The sequence below is a fragment of the Podarcis tiliguerta genome (genome assembly GCF_965153285.1).
Source record: "Podarcis tiliguerta genome assembly, chromosome: 14".
In the NCBI taxonomy this organism is placed as follows: domain Eukaryota; kingdom Metazoa; phylum Chordata; class Lepidosauria; order Squamata; family Lacertidae; genus Podarcis; species Podarcis tiliguerta.
Window position 1 is genome coordinate 489013 of NC_139547.1, and position 19940 is coordinate 508952.

General features: G+C 49.5%; 1 protein-coding gene across 8 annotated transcripts in view; it reads left to right on the plus strand.

The window, feature by feature from the left end:
* The first annotated feature begins 438 nt into the window (after window positions 1–438).
* The window catches only part of SIN3A (SIN3 transcription regulator family member A), a 58327-nt gene continuing 38825 nt past the window's right edge, over window positions 439–19940 (plus strand). For 2 of the 8 annotated variants that reach the window (XM_083412730.1, XM_083412733.1), the window contains exon 1: window positions 439–463. The gene's annotated coding sequence lies outside the window, so the exon portion shown is untranslated. Of the gene's footprint in view, window positions 464–926; window positions 3021–8948; window positions 9640–9791; window positions 10353–19940 lie in introns of those variants that run through there. The other 6 variants (XM_083412735.1, XM_083412736.1, XM_083412729.1 and 3 more) reach the window with 6 other exon arrangements.

Consider the following 19940-nt stretch of genomic DNA (forward strand, 5'->3'; position numbering starts at 1 on the left):
GAGAAACGTTGCTCTCCGTCTCTCACAATACTCAGACTCAGGGACACCCAACGAGGCTGAAGGGTGAAAGAATCAGGACAGAGAAAGTGCAGCACTTTGCCCACCGACGAACTGGCGGAAGAGGCTGTTGGCGGGGCGGGAGGGGGCTCTTGGGCGGCATCCTGCCGGCGGGTTTCCCCCGGGGGCATCTGCTTGGCCGCGGTGGGAAGAGGATCCGGCAGCCGCTCCGCTCCTGTTCTCCGCAGGCGGGAAAGCGCTTCTGCAGCCCAGGGGTCTCCCAGAGTTCCTTCGGCCGCTCACCGGCCGGAAGCCGCCTTTCCGCGCGAAGCCCGGGCGCTCCGGGGGGCGTGGCCTAACTGTGTCGGGTCAGTCCCCGCCCCAACCACCGCGATTCTTCCGCCAGCAGCCAATCCGCTTCGGGGGGCGTTCCCTCCCATTCAGGATTCCTCGTCCGGCTTGGAGGGTATGTAACAGCTGCTTCCCAGCGCGTCCCCCGAGGTGCCCTTTGGAAAGCGGGGGGCGCGCGAGTTCGGGAGGCCTTGGCTGGCGGGGGCCGCGAGGTGGGGAGGGCGGCGGGGGCTTGGCTCGCTCGCCTGCCTGCCTGCCTGCCCGCCGGGCGCGGCGCCTTCTCTCCGGCGCGGCTCCGGATTCCGCTCTGTCCCAAAGCGGCCGAGGGAGGAGCGAGGGACCCTCCGCCTCTCGGCGCCCCCCTCGCCCCTCTTTCCCCCGAAGCAAAAGCGCTGCCGGGGGACAGAGGGGCAAGGGCGGGCTTGCAGCGCCCGCCTCTGGCCTCGGGCCGGCGGGGAGAGTTGGAAGCCCGCCGCGCACCGGCTCCCGGGCCGGATGTGGTCTCGACGCTGCTCCCTCCGCCCCTTTTCCTGGCGGGGCGGGAGGACGGCTGTTACTAGCCGGGGAGCGTCGTTCTGTGGCCGAATCGCGCGTGTGTCGCGTGTCTGGGGATCCGCGGCTGCTCCCCCCCCCCTCCGCGGGGAAGTCTCGCTTCCGATTTCGTTTTCCGCCGCGCTCCATCCTCGCTCGCTGCCGGGCGGGCGAGGGTTCTCCCGGTGGCGCCTGTGCCGGGATGGCGCGCCTCGCTCGCCTGGCGGGCGCCCTCCTTGCAACTAACGCGGAGTTGTGGCACTTCGTCCCCTCCTCGCGCGGCTGGCTTTTGGGTGGCTCGCTTGCCAGATCCGCCGGCCGCCTTCGCATTAACTCTCCCGCTCCCACGGGGGAAGGGAGTCTCTTTAACGTGGCGTCCCGATTTTCCCACAACGGGAGGAGGCGCAAAACCTCCCACAAAAACCTGGCTGGCGTGCGATTGCCGAGGGGATCTCCGTATTATTTTTTTAATCACTTAAATCATACGCGGGGCTTGGCTGCTTTTTGGGTGTGCGTGTGAACGGAGTGCTGGCGGGAGGGCGGCCCATTCGGAGGTCTTTCTCTCCCCTCCCCTCGCGCCCGTTTGCTCGGGAGTAGACGGCGCTGCGTTTCGCGGGGCTGGGCAGGAAGAGGGACGGCGGCCTCCGTTGTTTACGGCGCAGCTTTGACGGGCAGCTCCCCCCCCCCCCGAAGTGCGTGGATTTGGAGGCGGGACGCCGCGCTCTGGCCGGGATGGCCCCTCCCGCTGCCGTCTCGTCGACGAGGGCCGAGCTTCCAGGGCGGGGGAGGCGCCGCCGCAATTCGGATCGTGCCGTTGGTCAAGAATGTGACTCGTAATTCCCGAGGGGAGCGGCGAGGGAGCGCGCCTTTCTCCTTGAAGCGGATTGGGGCAGGGCGGAAAACGGGCTCCGCCTCCTTCCCTGTTATGGTTGGGGGCGGAGAGACGGGGGGGGGGGGAAGGGAGGTGACGGCTGTTTGAAAGCATCCCGGAAGTGAAACTGAAATTCGGTTGCAGGGGAGGAGTAGAATAGGAGCGATCTAAGGAGCCGGCCCCAGGGATCGTGCTCCCTCGCGACATTTCGGCAGGCTTGAGTTGCACGAGGGGTCGGTGCGCTAAAGGCCGTTGAGTCCTCCATGTGCAGTAGCAGTACATCTGCAGAGGAATCTGGCTGCCCGGCGTCCGGTGCAGTGGCTGATCCTGCAGGGCTGCTCTTGTGCCTCTAGGAAACAGAAAGGGAACATCCGACCTGTGGAATCGCAGGTACTTCAGCCTTCCTCAGCCTGGCACCCTCCAGATGGAACTATGTGGGAGTTATAGTTCAGTGCATCTGGAGGGCGCCAGGTTGGCGAAGGCTAGGTAGAAGCAGAGCCGGTTTCTCTCTCGCCATCAGTTCTGCTATACCATTGGCTCAAATAGCGCCTCTCTTTGTCCATTGGAGTAGAAATGGTATGGGTGGGGGTTAGTTAGAGCCATGGAAGATTCACTATTGACTGTCACAAAGATAGGAAGCATCCAGATTTAGGGCAGGTATAGGAACCCCAGAGGCCAGGGAGAAAGCTTGTGGGATGCCCAGAGACGGATGGGCTTGGGGTGGGATGGAGCAGAGCTCCTGGCGCTTTTGCCTTTCAGAAGAGGAATCTGGGACTCTCTGCCACCTTCCTGCAAGAGCTGCCACAACAAAGCTCATCTCTCCACCCTGCCTTGTGCAGAACCTCAGGGAGGCCTAGGACACATCTTCCTCCTTGTACAAGAAAAAGGGGTGGAGGCTGTTGAACAGCCAGCATTGTGGCTTCTGCCTGTGTGTCTTGGAGGCTCTGGATTAAAAGTTGTTCCTGGAGAGAACAGTTGCTTTGCATGCAGAAGGGCCAGGTCCCATCCTTGGCATCTGCTGGAAGGGCAGGGAGAGATGCTTGAGGAGCCGCTGAGCTTGGTGGACCCCCAGTCTGACTTAATGTAAGGCAGCTTTGCTGGTTGCTCTGTTCCCTTCTTCCACCCTGACTTGAATGCCAAATACCTTTGAATGCTGTGGGCGCCTTTCATTTCCCCCTCAGTGTTTGTCCTGCCTGCCCCTGTGTTTCCTCACCAGCTCCAGGACACCCGAGAAGGCACTTGATGAGTCTTTGTCATCCTTTGCTCCTAGGTGAGGCATGTCTTCACCCATAAGGCTGCTTTAAAACAACAACAGCAATAATACGAAGCCTGGCAGATATCTCCCATATGGGGGAGGGTTGCAACATTTGGGGGTTCGTGGGGGAAGGTGAGTATTAGGGAGCATATTATAGAGGTACAGTCGTACCTCGGAAGTGGAACAGAATCTGTTCCAGAAGTCTATTCGACTTCTGAAATGTTCAGCTTCCAAAGCACGGCTTCTGATTGGCTGCAGGAAGCTGCAGAAGCCCCAGCGGACGTTCGGATTCCGAAAGAACGTTTGAAAGCTGAAACACTCACTTCTGGTTTTCAATCGTTTGGGAGCTAGAACGTTAGACTCCCAAGGCGTTCGGGAGCCGAGGTATGACTGTATATGAAATTATGCATCTCATAGAGAAAGTGGAACCCAGTGGGGTTGTCCCATGAAGCCAAATGTTGGAGGATTCAGGATAGACAGAGGACTTTTTCACACAGCACACTTTGTTTATTTACGTACTGCATTTATATGCCACCTTTATCTTCCTATGAGCTCAAGGTGGTTGTACATGGTTATCTTCCTATTTTGATCCATACAACAACCTAGTGAGGAAGGTGACTGGCCCAAGGTCACCCAGGGAGCTTTGTGGCTGAGTGGGGGGTTGTGGCCACCAACTTGGATGGAGGCTTTGCAAAGGAAAGGGGTTTAAACAAGCTCAGGGAAGAGCAGGCTCTCAGTAGCTAGTAGCCACAACGACCATTACAATGACCCTCTTGGAGGCGGCATCTCCTGAATATCAGTTACCTGGATTTGCAGGTGAACAGAGTGCTCCTCATGCCCTTTTGGTGGGCTTCCCCTGATGGGCATCTGGGTGGCTCTTGCGAGGAGGACAAGATGCTGGATGGGATGGGCCTTTGGCCTGATCCAGCACGGCATGTCTTCTGTTCTTCAAAGCAATCTTTTCTAGTCTTTAGGGGCAGTAAATTCTCCTGGAGTTCAGTCTGTAAATCAAAGCAGAGGACTGTTTTATGAGGAGTCAAATCCAACCCTGTTAAGTTCAAGTGGTAGGTTTCAAGTTGTTTTTTAACTCCTTGATCTCAACAGGAAGTGGTTTTTACTCTTGCTCCATTGGTCTTTGACAATCATACGTAACTCTTTCTCTCTTTCAGACTTCAGCATTTTTCTTTCGCTGCCTGCAAAATTTTGAAGGATCTCCTTTTCCTCTTGGTGGTGTTGGGGTGTCAGAACCGGTATGGTGCAGGGAGGCAATAAAACATCAAAAGCTTGGGGCAAAAGTTACTTAGGAGAACTAAACAAGCTTCAGTGGGACAATATTATTTCATCCGTGTCTTCCCTACCTTCGTAACATTATGATAGCTGTTGTGTGACGATGCCATTGCAGGCTAAGGTAACACCCAGTGAATTTCATGGTTGTGTAAGGATTTGGATGCAGGTTTCCTCAGTCTGGATCCCAGGTGTCTGGCGCAGAGCTTTCCAAAGTGTGTGTCATGACACATTGTGTTGGCTGCAGTGTGTAGGTGTGTCACACGAATGCTCCCTGCGCTCCTCCCGGGGCTGGAAAGAGGTTAGTTTAACCTCCAGTTTGCTAGTAAAACTGAATTACCGTGTCACAAAATGATGCATGTTTAAAAAATGTGTCACCAACATGAAAAGTTTTGAAAGCTCTGGTCTAGAACACAGTTTTTTGGGAGACCCCCCCCCCCCCAGAATTGGACCAGCGTTTTCAATAGTGTTAGATAGATAACCTAGGTGTCAAATAGCCAGGGCTGCTGCAACAAACAGCTGTGCAAGCCTTTGGGAAGCAGAGACATGAAAGGGCATCAGAGGAGGGAGAGACAGAGGACAGTGTTGCCCACGGCACCTCTGACTGTTAATCAAGGCACCCCAGGGTGCCAGGGCACACTTGCTGAAAAACCACTGCCATAAACCAAGGTTGTGGTCACAAAAACGGAATGTATATTTGCCATTTTGTGGGCAAGATGGCTCTAAAGTCCTATTTTTCATATGATGGGCTGGCTATGATTCTCAGTTAACCATCTGGCTATTTCACTGCCAACCTTGAGCTAGGTTAAGAGCTTGGAGAACCTAAAGAAGAAAAGTCACTTGATTGAGGGACTGTCTGCATATATATTGGCCTATTCCGCCCTGTTCAGGCAGAACAGAAAAAGCAATTTGGTTCCAGAAATTCATTCTGATTTTGCAGATAAAACGGAATTCTACAAAATGGGATATTAGTGTGTGAAAACAGTTCAGAGCCAATGATCCCTAGATGACTAAGATGACAGGTGCCATCCTGGCGCCCAGGCATCTTCACTTGGTTGCAAGTGGTTGAAAGCCAGGTGCAAAATGTGCCTGGCTAATTTCAAACACTGGGTCGATCTGCTTTTTCTGTCATGTTTATGAGAAGGGCATGAAGGCAGTGGTCCTCCTCAGGAGCTGATACTCACAGGTGCTTTTAGATGTGGAGGTTTTATGTAGCTAATGTGGCCAGTCACTGATGGCAGACTTGGTTATCCATGAATTAGTCCACTTTTCTCTACCTTTTTAAAGCCATCACACAGAATCAAATCCTAGAGATTTCCAGCTAAGTGAATATAATTATTTCCCCACATTTAGCTTAGGTGCCGTCTTCTGAGGGACAGAGTTTCTATTAATTGAAGCCCAGTCATGTTGGCTGATTTATTTTTACTTCTTTTTTTTTAAGAGTCAGGCTAATGTGAACGTCTGCTGTGCAGCAGCTGCAAGTCGGAGGTGTTCCTGGTGACGGAAGCGGCTTAATTGCTAGTAGCTTTATCCATGTGGGAAAATGTGTGGACAAGCAATGCTCTGAGTATGTGTGGCTGCCATCTTCACAATTATGGGATTTGTTGGGTGATGATGCACCACTTTGGAGCTTCTTGGGCAATGCTTGTGTTTGCTGCTTCCAGGATAAAATCATGCTCCCAAATAGTGGATCTGAAATCCAAGAAGCAGCCTCCTCTCATGTATGCTGTGATGAACTTGGGCATAAGCAGAGACTGTGTCACCTTCCTGCCCTTTGATCTGGCCCAGATATCATTGTTGGAAGGAGTGGGTGAATTTAATATGTAACTACTGGTGACAGCTGGGTGGAATCCTAGAATTGCAGAGTTGGAAGGGACCCCAAGAGTCATCTAGTCCAACCTCCTGCAATGCAGGAATCTTCGCAAAAACATCTATGACAGGCGGTCATCCAACTTCTGCTTAAAAACCTCCAAGGAAGGAGAGTCCATCACCTCCTGAGGAAGTCTGTGCCACTGTCAAACAGCTCTTGTTGTTACTTTTTCCCAGGATGACAAGGAGTACTCTTTGGGTTTGGTCAGCAGCTACAAATGTCCCTAACAGATACTTCTTTCAACCCACATTGTACCAGCTTCCTTGCAAAAACATCATGGGGGACTTTGTCAAAAGCCTTACTAAAATCAAGATATGCTATGTCCACAGCATTAGGTTAGGGGAGTAAACAATCACTTCTTGTTTTTAAGCAGGAACTGTAATGTAATTGTGCCTTGTGGAGTGCTTGTATTCAGTGTTCTAGCCAGCCATGCCTTCTCTCGAGATACTCCATTCCATTACAGCTGTACCTTGGTTCTCTCAGACCAAAGCTTTGCATGAAATCACATGTGGGAGAGACTTCTCCCTGATTTGGGTGCTAGCCCATTTCCCTTCTGACCAGTGCTTTTTAAAAAAGAAAATAGGTGCCAGTACTGCATATCCTTGAGTACCCCCAGAAGAAACATTGCTTCTGACCATTCTATGTCAAGCAGCTCAACAAGTCCCTACAAGATGCAGTTGCAAGAATAATTTTTTGGGGAGCATGCAAATGTAGAAACCATAGCTCAGCAATAGAGCTGCTGTTTTTGCACACAGAAGACACCAGGTTCAGTCCCTGGCATCTCCCTGCCTGAAACCCTTGAGAGCTGCTGCTCGTCCGTGGACAGGACTGAGCTTGGTGGGCCAAGTGTCTGGCTTATGGATTTAGTGAGCTGCCTAATTCCATTTCTTCTTGTTGCTCTGTGGTTTCTGCCATTCCATAATGTAGATGGGCTGTTTTCTTTTGCATCTGTAGTGTGTATATGTATACATAAATAGGCAAGAGGATGCATTAAGACATGGAACCAGACCCACACAGCAGGAGAGAATGTTCATCGTACCAGTGACTGGTGGTCTGTGCATTTTGCTGCACCAGTGCTCTTTTTTTGTAGAGAAACACACATATTGAGCCCCATCTTTTGATACTTTCACTCACACACAGTTCTGAGTATATTTTCATGGCACTGGGAGCATCAGAAACATTATGCCCTCTTCTAAGGAGTTCCTAGCTGGAAAATCATTGGTTTAATGCAGTGGTTACAAACTTCATACACCGCCTTGAGCTCCTTGGAAGAAGAAGGTGGTATATAAATAAATAAATAAATAAATCATACACAGATAGATAAACTGTACTTTACAGAATTTTGCTGTTCTGGAAGTTGTTTTTGTTACCAAAGCAGCCTATAAACTCATGCCACCTGAAGGTTTGGAATGGACTCCTATATGTCAGATCCTGGGTAGCTCAGCTGGTAGAGCACGAGACTCTTACTCTCAGGGTTGTGGGTTCAAGCCTCACATTGGACAAAAAGATTCCTGCATTGCAGGGGCTGGACTAGAAGTCCGCCATGGACCCATCCAACTCTACAATTCTATAATGCGTTTCATTTGATCAGAACTGCGACTCAAGACATACATCATTGACTTGGAGAGGCAGGTTGTGTTGCTACCCTTTAAACTGGATGTTCAGGTGTGAGTGTACATGAATGTAGGTTTAGGATGGGCAGGTGTCTTACCTCCGAAAAAAAGCAAAGCTGATGTAAGAGCAAATGAGTTTTCTAAGACTGCAATTTCCCAAACCAGTCATTGTGTACATAAATCTCTTGTGTGATGATGCACCAGCATTAAAGTTTGGGGGTGGGGGAGAGCATTTGCAAGCTAACTATACACATTTTTAAAACATACTTAACGTTGTTTTGGTGGCTGGGCTCTCTTTTTGCTTAAAAATGTGCTTCCCCAGTGTATATATTAAAAAGAGGACAGATAGCAAGCAAAGTAGTTTTTGTTTTTGGACTGCAGATCTATAGCGATCATTCTGAGGACTGAATTTCTATGTAACACTGCAGCTTGCTGTGTTCAACTGGTCTTGTGTGTACAGTACTTGGTTTGGGACAATTCTTTGGGAATTGGCTCTCATGATGCTGGCAAGGTGTCCTGAATGTTTTTAAGAATTCAATATTTTCTGGGGTTGGTTGCCTGTGACAATGAAAACAGTCAGGAGATCCAATTGAGTATTCTCAGGGTATCAAACTCTGTGAAGTTTAAATTCTGTGACTGACTTAAATAGGTGGTACAAGTCTATACATGTTTCCTTGGAAGTAAGGACCACTGAACAGAGCAGGAGTTATTCCGAGGTAAGAATGCATAGGATTGCAACAGTTCTTTATTGCCAGAGGCTAGAAACTTGAATGCTAACAATCCTTTGGAAATCCCCGTAAACACAAGGGGGACTTGATAAATGTTTTTCCTAACCCCAAGCTGTCGGACTTTCTGCGCACCAGTATTTTCAGAAATTATTCCGGCGACTGTTTTTTGCGGGCATTTCTACTTCGCGGCCGTATGGTAGCTCTGGCAACCTGTTGCCCCGGGGCCGCCCGCCTTCCTCCCGAGAGCGCGCGCTCTGGCGCTGCTCGCCTGCGTTTGTCTGGCGCGCGGCGGCGGCAGCCGGGGGTCCTCGAAGCGCGCCCCGCTGCGGCGTGTTGGCGGCGCCGCGTTCCCGGCCGGGGCCCGCGCGCGCCTGGCGCCCCACGGGCCCCCCTTCCCTGCCGGCCGGGCGGGCGGCCGCCCTTTGCCGAGGCCGCTGCGCCGCTTTGGCCGCCACGAGCCGCGATGTAAACATTCCACAAAAGGGCTCCTGCAGCCACCCAGGTGGGCGGAGCCTGCCTCTCCGCCTCCTCGAGCGACGGCTTCCTCCGCCACCAGCGGGCCTGGGGCCGTGCTTCGCCATCCAATGGGCGAACGGGAAGGGCGGGCCTTTGAGTCCGATACGGAATTTTTTTTAGCCTTCTCCCCCTTCCTGCTACAACCCTCCTTTCGCATCCCCTTCCTGGGAGCCGTCGCCCAATCGAGGCAGCGGAAGCTGGCCAGCGCCGCGCGGCAATTGGCGGGGAGGCCGAGCGGCGTCAGCGCCGCCCAATGGCCGTGCGGGAGGCCGCCCCGGGGGCAGGGGAGAGGCGGGATTTCCCAAGGAACAGAGAAGCGGGCAGTGCTCGGCGGCGGCGGCCGTCCTGAGGCGGTTGGTCTGGGCAACCTGCTCCCTCGCTGCTGCCTTCGCTTCCCTTCGCCCCCTTCCCTTCGAGCGGCGCCCCCGCGGCGAGCTGCCTCGCCGCCCTGCTCGGTGTGGGGGACGCGGGGCGGGCAGACGGAGGCCTGGCTTGGCCTTCGGCTCCTGACGAGGCTCCCAGCCCCGCCGCCTGAGGAGAAAGCGGCAACGGCGGGGAGCGAGACGAGGCGGGCGCCTTGAGCGCGAGGAGGACGGCAAGTACGAGGCAGCGGCGGCGCTGAGGTGAGCAGAAGGCGCGAGCGGCTGGGCGCGCGCACGCTCGCTGACAAGACCCGTGGCTGGCGGGCGGGCGGGCGAAGGGGAGCGTGGTGCGCGCGCAGTGTGTGGAGGGGCGTGGCTTCGCGCCTGTGTCGCGCGCGCCGTCCGTTGAAAGCGGGAGAGGGAGGGAGGATGGAGGGAGTGGAAGCGATTCGTTCGGTCATCGGCCCCTCTTCTTGTTCCCGCGCCGCCAATCCTAGGCGGTTCTGGCTGCATGGCCCGCCCCCAGGTTTCCCCTTCCCGGCCGGCTCTCTTCAGTCTCCCCCCACCCTGCTTATTCGCGATGCATTGTGGCTCCGCCCCCTCGGGGAGGGGGCGAGGAGCGCCGCCGGGTGGGCGGGGCCTCCCTCTCCCTCTCTCTCCGGTGGCGCTTCCGCGGCCACCGGCGCCGCCTCTGTTCCCCTTCCCCTCCTCGGTAGTTTCGCCCAGGGTGATGCGGCCCCTCCTGCGGGCCGTGGTCGCTGCAGTTGGGAGTTTGGGTCCTTTTAAAATAAAATCAAAAATGATCACTCTTCCTGGAATTCTGCTTCACTTTCACGACGAAGAGGAGGAGAGCTGCTTGTCCTGCAAGCCTAGCCCCGATTACTTGGGAGTAAGACCAAGAGGACTTCATTGTTATTAACATTATCATTATCATTTATTAAATTTGTATACCGCCCTTCATCCGTAGATCTCGGGTAGATAAAAACACAAAATGCTTTAAGAAATAGAACAGAACAAAACAACAATCCTCCCTCCCTTCCTGCAAGCACATTTAAAAGAATATAGGATGTTAGCCAGCCAAAGGCCTTTTTGAAGAGGAACTTTTTCACCTAAGTATAATGAAAATGCCAGGGGAGAACATCCCAGGAATGTCGCTATCCTGATGGCTCACTTTCACTTCAGCTCCAATGCTCAGGAATGGAAGGCAGGGAAAGTTTGAGTGGATGAGGAAGCGTGGCTAAATGAATGGATGTATTTGCTTTTTCTTCTTGTCAGTGTGGGCACAAAGCTCTTCAACGTGTGGCTGGTAAAAAACCTGGCTAGCAGCTTGGGAGCGCAGGAACAGCCACCCTTTCATTCCACGTGCCTGAGAAGCAGCTGCAGGAAGTAGTAGCTGCCTGGGCACCACCTCATGGCTTTCCAGGCGAGAGCTATGGCAGTCGTAAAAGCCCCCTTTAAAGGACCTTATCTGAGGTCATCAGGGTGAAGTTGGGCTGTTGCCAGAAGAGCGGATGGTGACAGACCCTGGAGGCCCCTTGTAATGCAGCCAATCACTTTGAATCCTTCCTTAATCACTCAGTCCTTACTCTGATGCCTTTTGTCCTCAGATGCCCGAGTGTGAACAGAGGCAGCACATTTTGCTTTTCCAGACACTGGGTTGTGCTTAAATGGGGTTCACTGCCATTAAATATGCTCTTTAAATAGAAAGTGTGCAATTTTTAAGAGTGGCTGTTTAAAAATAATGGTGTTTGTGTTGTGGAATTTAGAGAGCAGCTGGCTGGCAGTTACTTTCCTCTATTTTAGGAATGCAATTGGATATCTAGAAGAGTTGGTTATAAATAATACAAAACTATTAAAATGATTAATAGTTTTTTTTTAAGTGACTGTTTTTCCCTTTGAAAAAATTGCTGTGTAAGTTTCTAGATTTCTTCAAACCTTGTGTAAATATTTTACATGTTGTGTGCAATGTTATTGAATTTAATTTATTTATTCAGTTTTTTGCTGTCATGGATACAACCATGTCTCTCCACTTGAAGTGCAGTTATAGAAATAGATCATACTAGTTCTCTTAAAGGTTCCATCGTATTCTATGCTATGGTTTCAGGGCAGAGTGGTTTTGTGCTTCTTTTACAGGGATGGAGAACCTGTGGATCTTTGGTGTTCTTAACCATGCCAACTGAGGCTAATAGGAGTTGCAGTGCAACACCTGGAGGGCCACAGGTTCTCCATCCCTGCCCAAAGCATTTTGTCATTAGTTACCATTAGTTTGGTTTTGTAGGGGATGGAGGGATAGGTCAGCATAGGGTCAGGATATTAAACTTCTCAACTCAAATCTACATACGTGTTATACTCATTCATTTTATTAAAACTGCATCTTGCCTTCTTCAAGGAGCTCAATTTAGCATACAGTTTCCCTTGTCTTTCCTTCAGAACGTCCCTATGAGGTAAGTTAGGCTGAGTGAAAATGACAAGTCCGTAGTCACCTCTTGAACTTTACAGCTGAATTGGGGTTTGAAACAGGGTCTGTCCAGTCCTGTCCTACACTCTGACCACTCCACCACACTGGCTGGGAGTAATCCGCTGGGAGGACGCTCCACTGAGCTCAGTTGGCCTTCTGAGTAGGCACATACAGGATTGTTGGGCATAGAATATCATTTTCATGTTGACATAAGTTCTGCATAGCCATATTTTATGTTTACTTCACTTCCATGCTTGAGTGGGCTTATAAACCACTACAAGAACATAAAGTCTTAGGACTTTTTAATAAAAAAAATATAGGGGAGTGATGTTATAGGCAGTTTAGATCAGGGAGCATGTGAAATTACTACTGGCCGTTATGTGGTCAGTTACACAAATGGTGTGCTACAATATCACCAGAAACATACAAACATAGTTTTATTGGAAACAGGAAATAAAATTCTTACTGTATGTTGATGCTTCTGATTTGTAAATCTCATGCCTCTATCTGCATTAATGAAATCTAGAGTGGTTTGTTGCTATGAGTGATATTGATTGTAAAAGTACTTCAGTGCAGCTGCATTAATATAACAGGGTCTGTGCTTTATAAACAAACCTGCTGACTCCTAGTGCAAAAGGCTAGGATTTAGACCTCTGAATATGTACTTGTGACTTTATCATGCAGAAATCTGAAGTTCTTTACTGATAATTCATTCTCAATAGCCCTATTCAGGCAGCCTATTGCCCGGTCTATTAATCACCCAAGGGAGACTGATGGGAATGAGCATGCTAGCTTCATGCCCCCCATCCTGTCATCAACTTGTGGATGGCAACTATGAAGCTGGAGACTTCTGTATCTCTGAAAATTCACTGCAATTTTTAAAAATTATTACAGTGGTGCTTTGGTTTACGAACTTAATCCATTGTGGAAGTCGGTTCTTAAACCAAAGCATTCTTAACCCAAGACGTGCTTTCCCATAGCAGAACACACTCAACAGGAAGCGAAACATGTTCTTATTCCAAAGCAAAGTTCACAAACCAAAACACCTACTTCCAGGTTTTCAGCGTTCTTAATCCAAGTTGTTCATAAACTAAGCTGTTCTTAAATCAAGGTACCACGGTATTTGGAAAAACTGTGTTCTAAAATGCATTGGGACCCACAGCCTACATAAGTTGGTTTTGTCTACTTAAAAGTAATTAGATTTTTAAAAATTAAATTAAAACTTTACATTTTTAAAATTTAAAAAATTCAGATTTTACTTCAGTATAGCCGTACAGTGGTACCTCAGTTTTTTAATGTAATCCATTCCAGAAGACCTTTCAAGTTCTGAAACGTTCAAAAACCAAAAACTCAATAGCTGACAGCTAGGCCTCAGGATCTTACACCCAGCGGAAGCTGCGTGGCATGTTCGACTTTCAAAGCGTGTTCAAAAACCAAAGCATTTACTTCTGGGTTTATGGCATTTGAAAACCGAAATATTTAGCAATGGAGACGTTCAAAAACCGAGGTACCACTGTATTCCACAGTTATAAATGAGTGAAATGGTTATAAAAAATTGGTATGTTGCCTCTTGCCTTTACTTTGGTCATATCCAAGTGGGGATAAGGTAATTGCTGATGAATTGCTTATTATCAATTTCTTCCTTCAAGGATTCCACAGTGACATTTTATCCTTTTAACAACAACCTTCTGCGGTAGTTTGCTGGGGAGATAGTGATTCTTACACTTTCCAGTAGGCTTCACAGCTAGAGCTTCAGGATAGAACAGGGATAGGCAAACTAAGGCCTGTGGGCCGGATGTGGCCCAATCGCCTTCTCAATCAGCGTGTTTTTACATGAGTAGAATGTTTCCTTTTATTTAAAATGCATCTCTGGGTTATTTGTGGGCATGGGAATCGTTCATTCTGCCCCCCCCCCCCCATACAGTCTGGCCCACCACATGGTCTGAGGGATGGTGGACCAGCCCACGGCTGAAAAAGGTTGCTGACCCTTGGGATAGAGGCTGGTTGTCTTCATACTGGGCAGAAGGTGTATTACTGCTACTGACTGCTCTCAAAACCTAGTGCAGAGTGAAAAAAGAGCCCTTTCCCCTCCTTGCTGCCCTTTGGAACTTAGGCAAATTGTGGGATCCTTCTTAGCACTGGAGCTACTCACAAGCATGCTGCAAGCAGCCGTTGCCTGTCTCTTAGCCTAAGGGTGGCAAAGGATGATGCTGACTCCTCCCTTTTCTTGATTCTTTTGCCTGTGTCAGAGGACAAGATTCAGAATGTTATTTAATTTTATTATGTTTCTATTGCGCCCTTCCTCCAAAAATCTCAGGTACACGGTTATTTTCCCCCCACCGCCACCAACTTCATCTTAATCTTCCCAACAACCCTGTCAGGGAATTAGGTTAATGTCACCTATTGAGCTTTATATCTGAGTGGCTTGAACCTGACACTTCACCATACAGGTTTATAGCTGTTTTTCTCCCCTACGTGGCATGAAGCACATTGTTTGGTGGAGGAGAGTGGCCTCTCACTTCACAGACATAGGCAAATGCAGTTGCCAGGAATAGGGCAATCTGGCACCTGCACCTGTAAAACCCTGGTGCATATCTTTGGAGTAGGAGGACATTGCCCTTGATTAATTTGTAAATGTTTGTGCCCTTATATTTGGATCAGTCTGAAATGCCTGTTAGGGAAATGGTCGTTTTTAATAATAATAATAATAATAATAATAATAATAATAATAATAATAGTTTTTATTTATACCCCGCCCTCCCCAGCCAAGGCCAGGCTCAGGGCAGCTAACAAGTAATAATAAAAACAAGCTGAATGAATACAAACTTAAAAACAAGATTAAAATACAACATTAAAATATTGAAACATTGGAATGCAGCCTCATCACAGGAGGAGAAAGGAAAAGAAAGAGGGGGAGGGAATCAAATTGACTCCAAGTCAAAGGCCAGGCGGAACAACTCTGTCTTACAGGCCCTGCGGAAAGAAATCAGATCCTGCAGGGCCCTGGTCTCATGAGGCAGAGCGTTCCACCAGGCCGGAGCCAGTGTTGAAAAGGCCCTGGCTCTGGTTGAAGCTAATCTCACTTCCTTAGGGCCCGGGACCACTAGGGTGTTGCTATTTATCGACCTTGAGGCTTTCCGTGGGGCATATTGGGAGAGGCGGTCCCGTAGGTACGAGGGTCCTAGTCCGTGAAGGGCTTTAAAGGTCAAAAGCAGCACCTTAAATCTGACCCTGTACTCCACCGGGAGCCAGTGCAGCTGGAAAAGCAGTGGGTGAATATGCTCCCATGGCAGAGACCCCGTGAGGAGCCTGGTCAGGGAGTGTGCCTCATATGTGCTACTGTACTTTGCCAGACTATGGTGTCCTCTTAAACCTGGCCTTTTCTCCTTTCCATTTCTTACATATCTTTCTTCCTGAGTAGTGGTTTGAAATCAGTGGATAAAGTTCATTCTTTCTAGTGAGTGCAAATGGGGAATGGAAAAAATCTGCTTTTGGCTGATGAAAAAGGTTTGATTTGTGTAATGATGACATTTGAATTTAAGCTAATTTCACCTGCTAATTGCTGATGCTACAATTCTTTTCCATGCTAAGGTTGGGGTGAGTTGTATTGCAAATGATGCTGGATATACTATGTTGTTCTATAACTGTGTGCCTTATCTCTATCTCTACATTTTAAGTATTAGAAGTTGATATTTTTAAAATTATGGTACTTAATCTTCTGGGTGAAATTTTACTCTTTGTTGTCTTAACTAGAAATTTGTGTTGTTCCTTTGAAAAAAAAAGTTGGTGGTTTGTTTGTTTGTTTGTTTGTTTGCTTGGTTGCTTGTTTTTTTTCATTTTCAAGCAATTCCCAAATCCCTGTTACAAGTTTGGGATCTACTTCTGAATGGTTACTATTACAGCAGCTGTCTGACCTTGCCTAACCTCTGGGCAAATCAACAGCATGTGTTCTAATGGATGCAGAAGGAGAGAGAGTGTGTGTTTTTTGGGGAACAATACATAGGAGCATCACTTCCTATAGTTAAGTGACCTAAATCTAATTAGCACTATCAACTGACACGTATGTATCTTCAGAGTTAATGGAAGGTTATGTATGTCAATAGTTTCCTTTAGCCTCCTGAGGCTTAGACCATGCAGATTAGGACAAAATTGTTTCAGTTGCTTGAAGGGATCTGGAATGAGAAACAGGAATATTTAGCATATGTGAAGCTTAGCATTCTTAGTGTTGAGCTTGTAGGTTCTGATTATGGTGCCACTGGTGGACGAATCCTGTGAGTTCTGCTTTTGGGACAGCAGCATTTTTCTATGCCTTCCTTGGTAGCCCCTTTGCCTCTTGAAAAATTGCTCCAGAGGGTTAGGAGACTCCCCAGAGCTGCATGAGAGGTAATTCGTGAACAATGCAGAATGCACTGCTACTGAATCCCAGTTCTATTGGTGAACAAAAGGCAGCCTTTAGTTCATGGAATGGTAGTTCAACTCTCAGCCACACAGGGCTACTTTGATGTTATTGTCCTACTAAAAAGCTTGCTTTAATTTTAAACCCCCCTAATTACATTGGCTCAAATTCTCATTGGCACTTTGGTTGAAAAAGGAAAATAAATAGGATATGCCCTTTTATTTTAAAATGTAAAGCATATCACTTTCCAGAGATAAGCCACTTTGCATTGTTGAAATGTTCAAGCGGATTATATGTAAACAAGATAAATTGGCTAAAGTGAAGACATTTGCAGAGACCAGTACAGCACAACCAGATCATCTGGAGGAAGGTGGTTATGTTTTTGTCAGCATTTGATATTTGCTCTCTCTGAACCTCCCTATGTAGGGCTCAGATAGTGGCATTCTTTTTCTCCTTAACAATTATGATCTGCACAGGAAGTAATAATAATGTGTAAAGAATTCTTGACAAGGCCAGTATATGTTTGAGTAGGAAGCTGTGTAATAGTAAATTTTTATTTAAACCCCGCCCTCCCCGGCCAGAGCCAGGCTCAGGGCGGCTAACACCAGTAAAATTACAATAAAAACGGGGGGGGGGGGGACGCAACAATTTAAAATACAGGTTAAAAATTCAATTTAAAATGCAGCTTCATTTTAATAATAGCCCATAGATCAAAACCATAAGGGGAGGGGAAACATAAGGGTCAGACTGAGTCCAAACCAAAGGCTAGGCGGAACAGCTCTGTCTTGCAGGCCCTGCGGAAAGATGTCAAGTCCAGCAGGGCCCTAGTCTCTTGTGACAGAGCGTCCCACCACGTCAGGGCCAGCACTGAAAAGGTCCTGGCCCTACTTGAGCCCAATCTAACCACCTTGCGACTTAGGACCTCCAAAATGTTGTCATTTGTGGACCTTAAGGTCCTCTGCGTGGCATACCAGAAGAGGCGGTCCTGTAGGTCAAAACCAGCACCCTGTACACCACCGGGAGCCAGTGCAGTTGGTAAAGCACTGGATGAATGTGATCCCATGGAAAGGACTCCGTAAGGAGCCTCGCCACAGCATTCTGCACCCACTGGAGTTTCTGGGTCAGCTTCAAGGGCAGCCCTGCATAGAGTGAGTTACAATAATCAAGCCTGGAGGTGACCGTTGCATGGATCACTGTGGCCAGATCAGGGTGAGAAAGGTAAGGGACCAATGCTTAATAACGGCGGAGATGGGAAAATGCCACCTTTGCTGTGGCCGCAACCTGCACCGCCATGGAAAGGGAGGCATCGAAGGTTACACCCAGTCTCTTGACAGAAGGCACTGGTACTAATTGAGCCCCCGCAAGAGATGGGAGTTGGCCCCCCAACCCCATGTCGTCCCGACCCAGCCAGAGGACTTCCGTCTTTGAAGGATTTAACTTCAACCGGCTCCCACGCAGTTTATCCAGCCACAGCTTCCAAGCATCAGGTCAGTGTGTTCGGGGCAGAGTCAGGGTGGCTGTCCATCAACAGATAAAGCTGGGTGCTATCAGCATATTGATGACAACCCAGCCCAAAGCTCCGGACAATCTAGGCAAGGGGCACATAAAGATATTGAAAAGCATCGGGGAAAGGATTGCACCCTGTGGGACTCCACACACCAAGGAGTGCCGCAGTAACAACTCCCTTCCTAGCGCCACCCTCTGTCCCTGACCTGAGATAAAGGAGCGCAGCCATTGTCAGACTGTGCTCTGAATGTCCATGTTGGCAAGGCGGTGATCCAAAAGTTTGTGATCGACCATGTCGAAGGCTGCTGACAGGTCTTAAGAGAATCAGCAGTCCTGACCCGCCTCAATCCAGCTATTTACGGAGATCATCTGTTAGGGCAACCAAAGCCGTCTCGGTCCCATAACCAGGGCGAAAGCTGGACTGAAATGGGTCCAGAGCCGATGTTTCATCCAGAAACCTACCAAACTGTTCAGCAACCACTTTCTCAATTACCTTACCCAGGTACAGAAGATTCAAAACCAGGCTAGATAGATCTAGAGGATCTAGAGATGTTTTCTTTAAGAGCGGATGCAACACTGCTTCCTTCAACTCCCCTGGGAAAGTCCCCTGATTGGGACTGATTGATGATCTCACCCAGGTGGGCCCGCACCTCGTCTGGACACGCTCTAATCAGCCAGGATGGGCACAGGGCAAGTGGTGGGCCTTCCAGCTCGAATGAATCTGTCTACATCGGCAGGGAGTATCCGATCAAAGTGGTCCAATACTGGACCTGGGGACAGTCGAGGGGCCTCCAGTTCTGTTACTGTATCCAAATTGGCAGGGAGGTCAAGGCAGAGCAGCAAGACTTTCTCCGCAAAAAAGCTTGCAAATGCCTCACAGCTATGGGTCAAATTCGTATTTAGATTTGGCTGTTCCTCTAGGGTTGTTAAAGACCTAATTATTCTAAAAAGTTGTGCCTGGCGAGAGCTAGTGGATGCAATGGAAGTTGAGAAGTAAAACGTCGTTGCAGCCTTGACTGCCATCTCATAGGCTTTCATAAGCGTCCTATAAGATGTTCTTGAGGCTCCGTCGCGAGCACACCGCCATACTCGCTCTAGCCGTCTGAGGTGCCGCTTCATTTTCCGGAGCTCCTCGGTAAACCAGGGGGTTTCGGCGGGGTCACAGAGGGCGCTTAGGTGCGATCTCATTGATAGCCACCAAGAGCCAGTTATTCTAGTTCTCGACAAGCTCATCTAGTGAGCCGCTGGGGGAGCAGGGTCCCGCAATGCCTGACGAAATCCATCAGGATCCATCAGTTTTCACGGCTGAGCCCAAATAGGCTCACCACTCAAGCGGGGTGGGGGCGGGAAGTCAATCCTGGCTTTCAGAGCATAGTGATCAGACCATGGAACTTCCACGAGTGAGGACATGATCACATCTATACCAAAAATCAAATCCAGCGTGTGGTCTGTTGGTGTGGGACCCAAAACAAACTGGGAGAGCCCTAGTGTCGCCATGGAAGACACCAGGTCCAGAGCCCGTGAGGAGGGGGTGGCATCAGTATGGACGTTGAAGTCACCCAAAACCAGTAGGTTAAGGAACTTCAAGGCCCAGCCTGCCGCCACATCCAACAGGCCTGACAGGGTGGCTGCTGGTGTGCTAGGTGGTCGGTACACCAGCCAAGCTCTCCTTGGTGCCCCACACTAGGCCAACACATTCAATGCTGGAGATTGGAGGTGATGGTACAGCCCTGAAAGAGCAATCCTCCCGGATTAACAACGCTACCCCTCCCCCCCCGAACCACAGTCCGCGATTGGTGGAGGACGGAGAAACCTGGTGGTGTCATCTCATGCAAGGTGACTACTTCACCTTCGCACACCCAGGTCTCCGTCACGCACGTCACGTCAACCCCTTGCAAGATAAAGAAGTCTCGCAAGGTGGCGGTTTTATTGCCTGTGGCCAATGACGGAAGTGGGTAATCCCTGCCCACCCTACCCACGTCCCTTGAGATGGGGCTTAGATTGGAAGGGGTTCGAGCGTCACCGCATCTCAAAACCCTTCGCCGATAATATCTACCCCCTCCGCCATTCCTCCCATGCCCTTCGATGGTGGCAATCCCAGCCCCCACGCTAGCCTCCCCTGTAAAGAAATGATATCCCCTCACTGACATAACATCCCTGCACCAAGTCTCCCAAATCGAAAATGTATGATATTGAGAACTG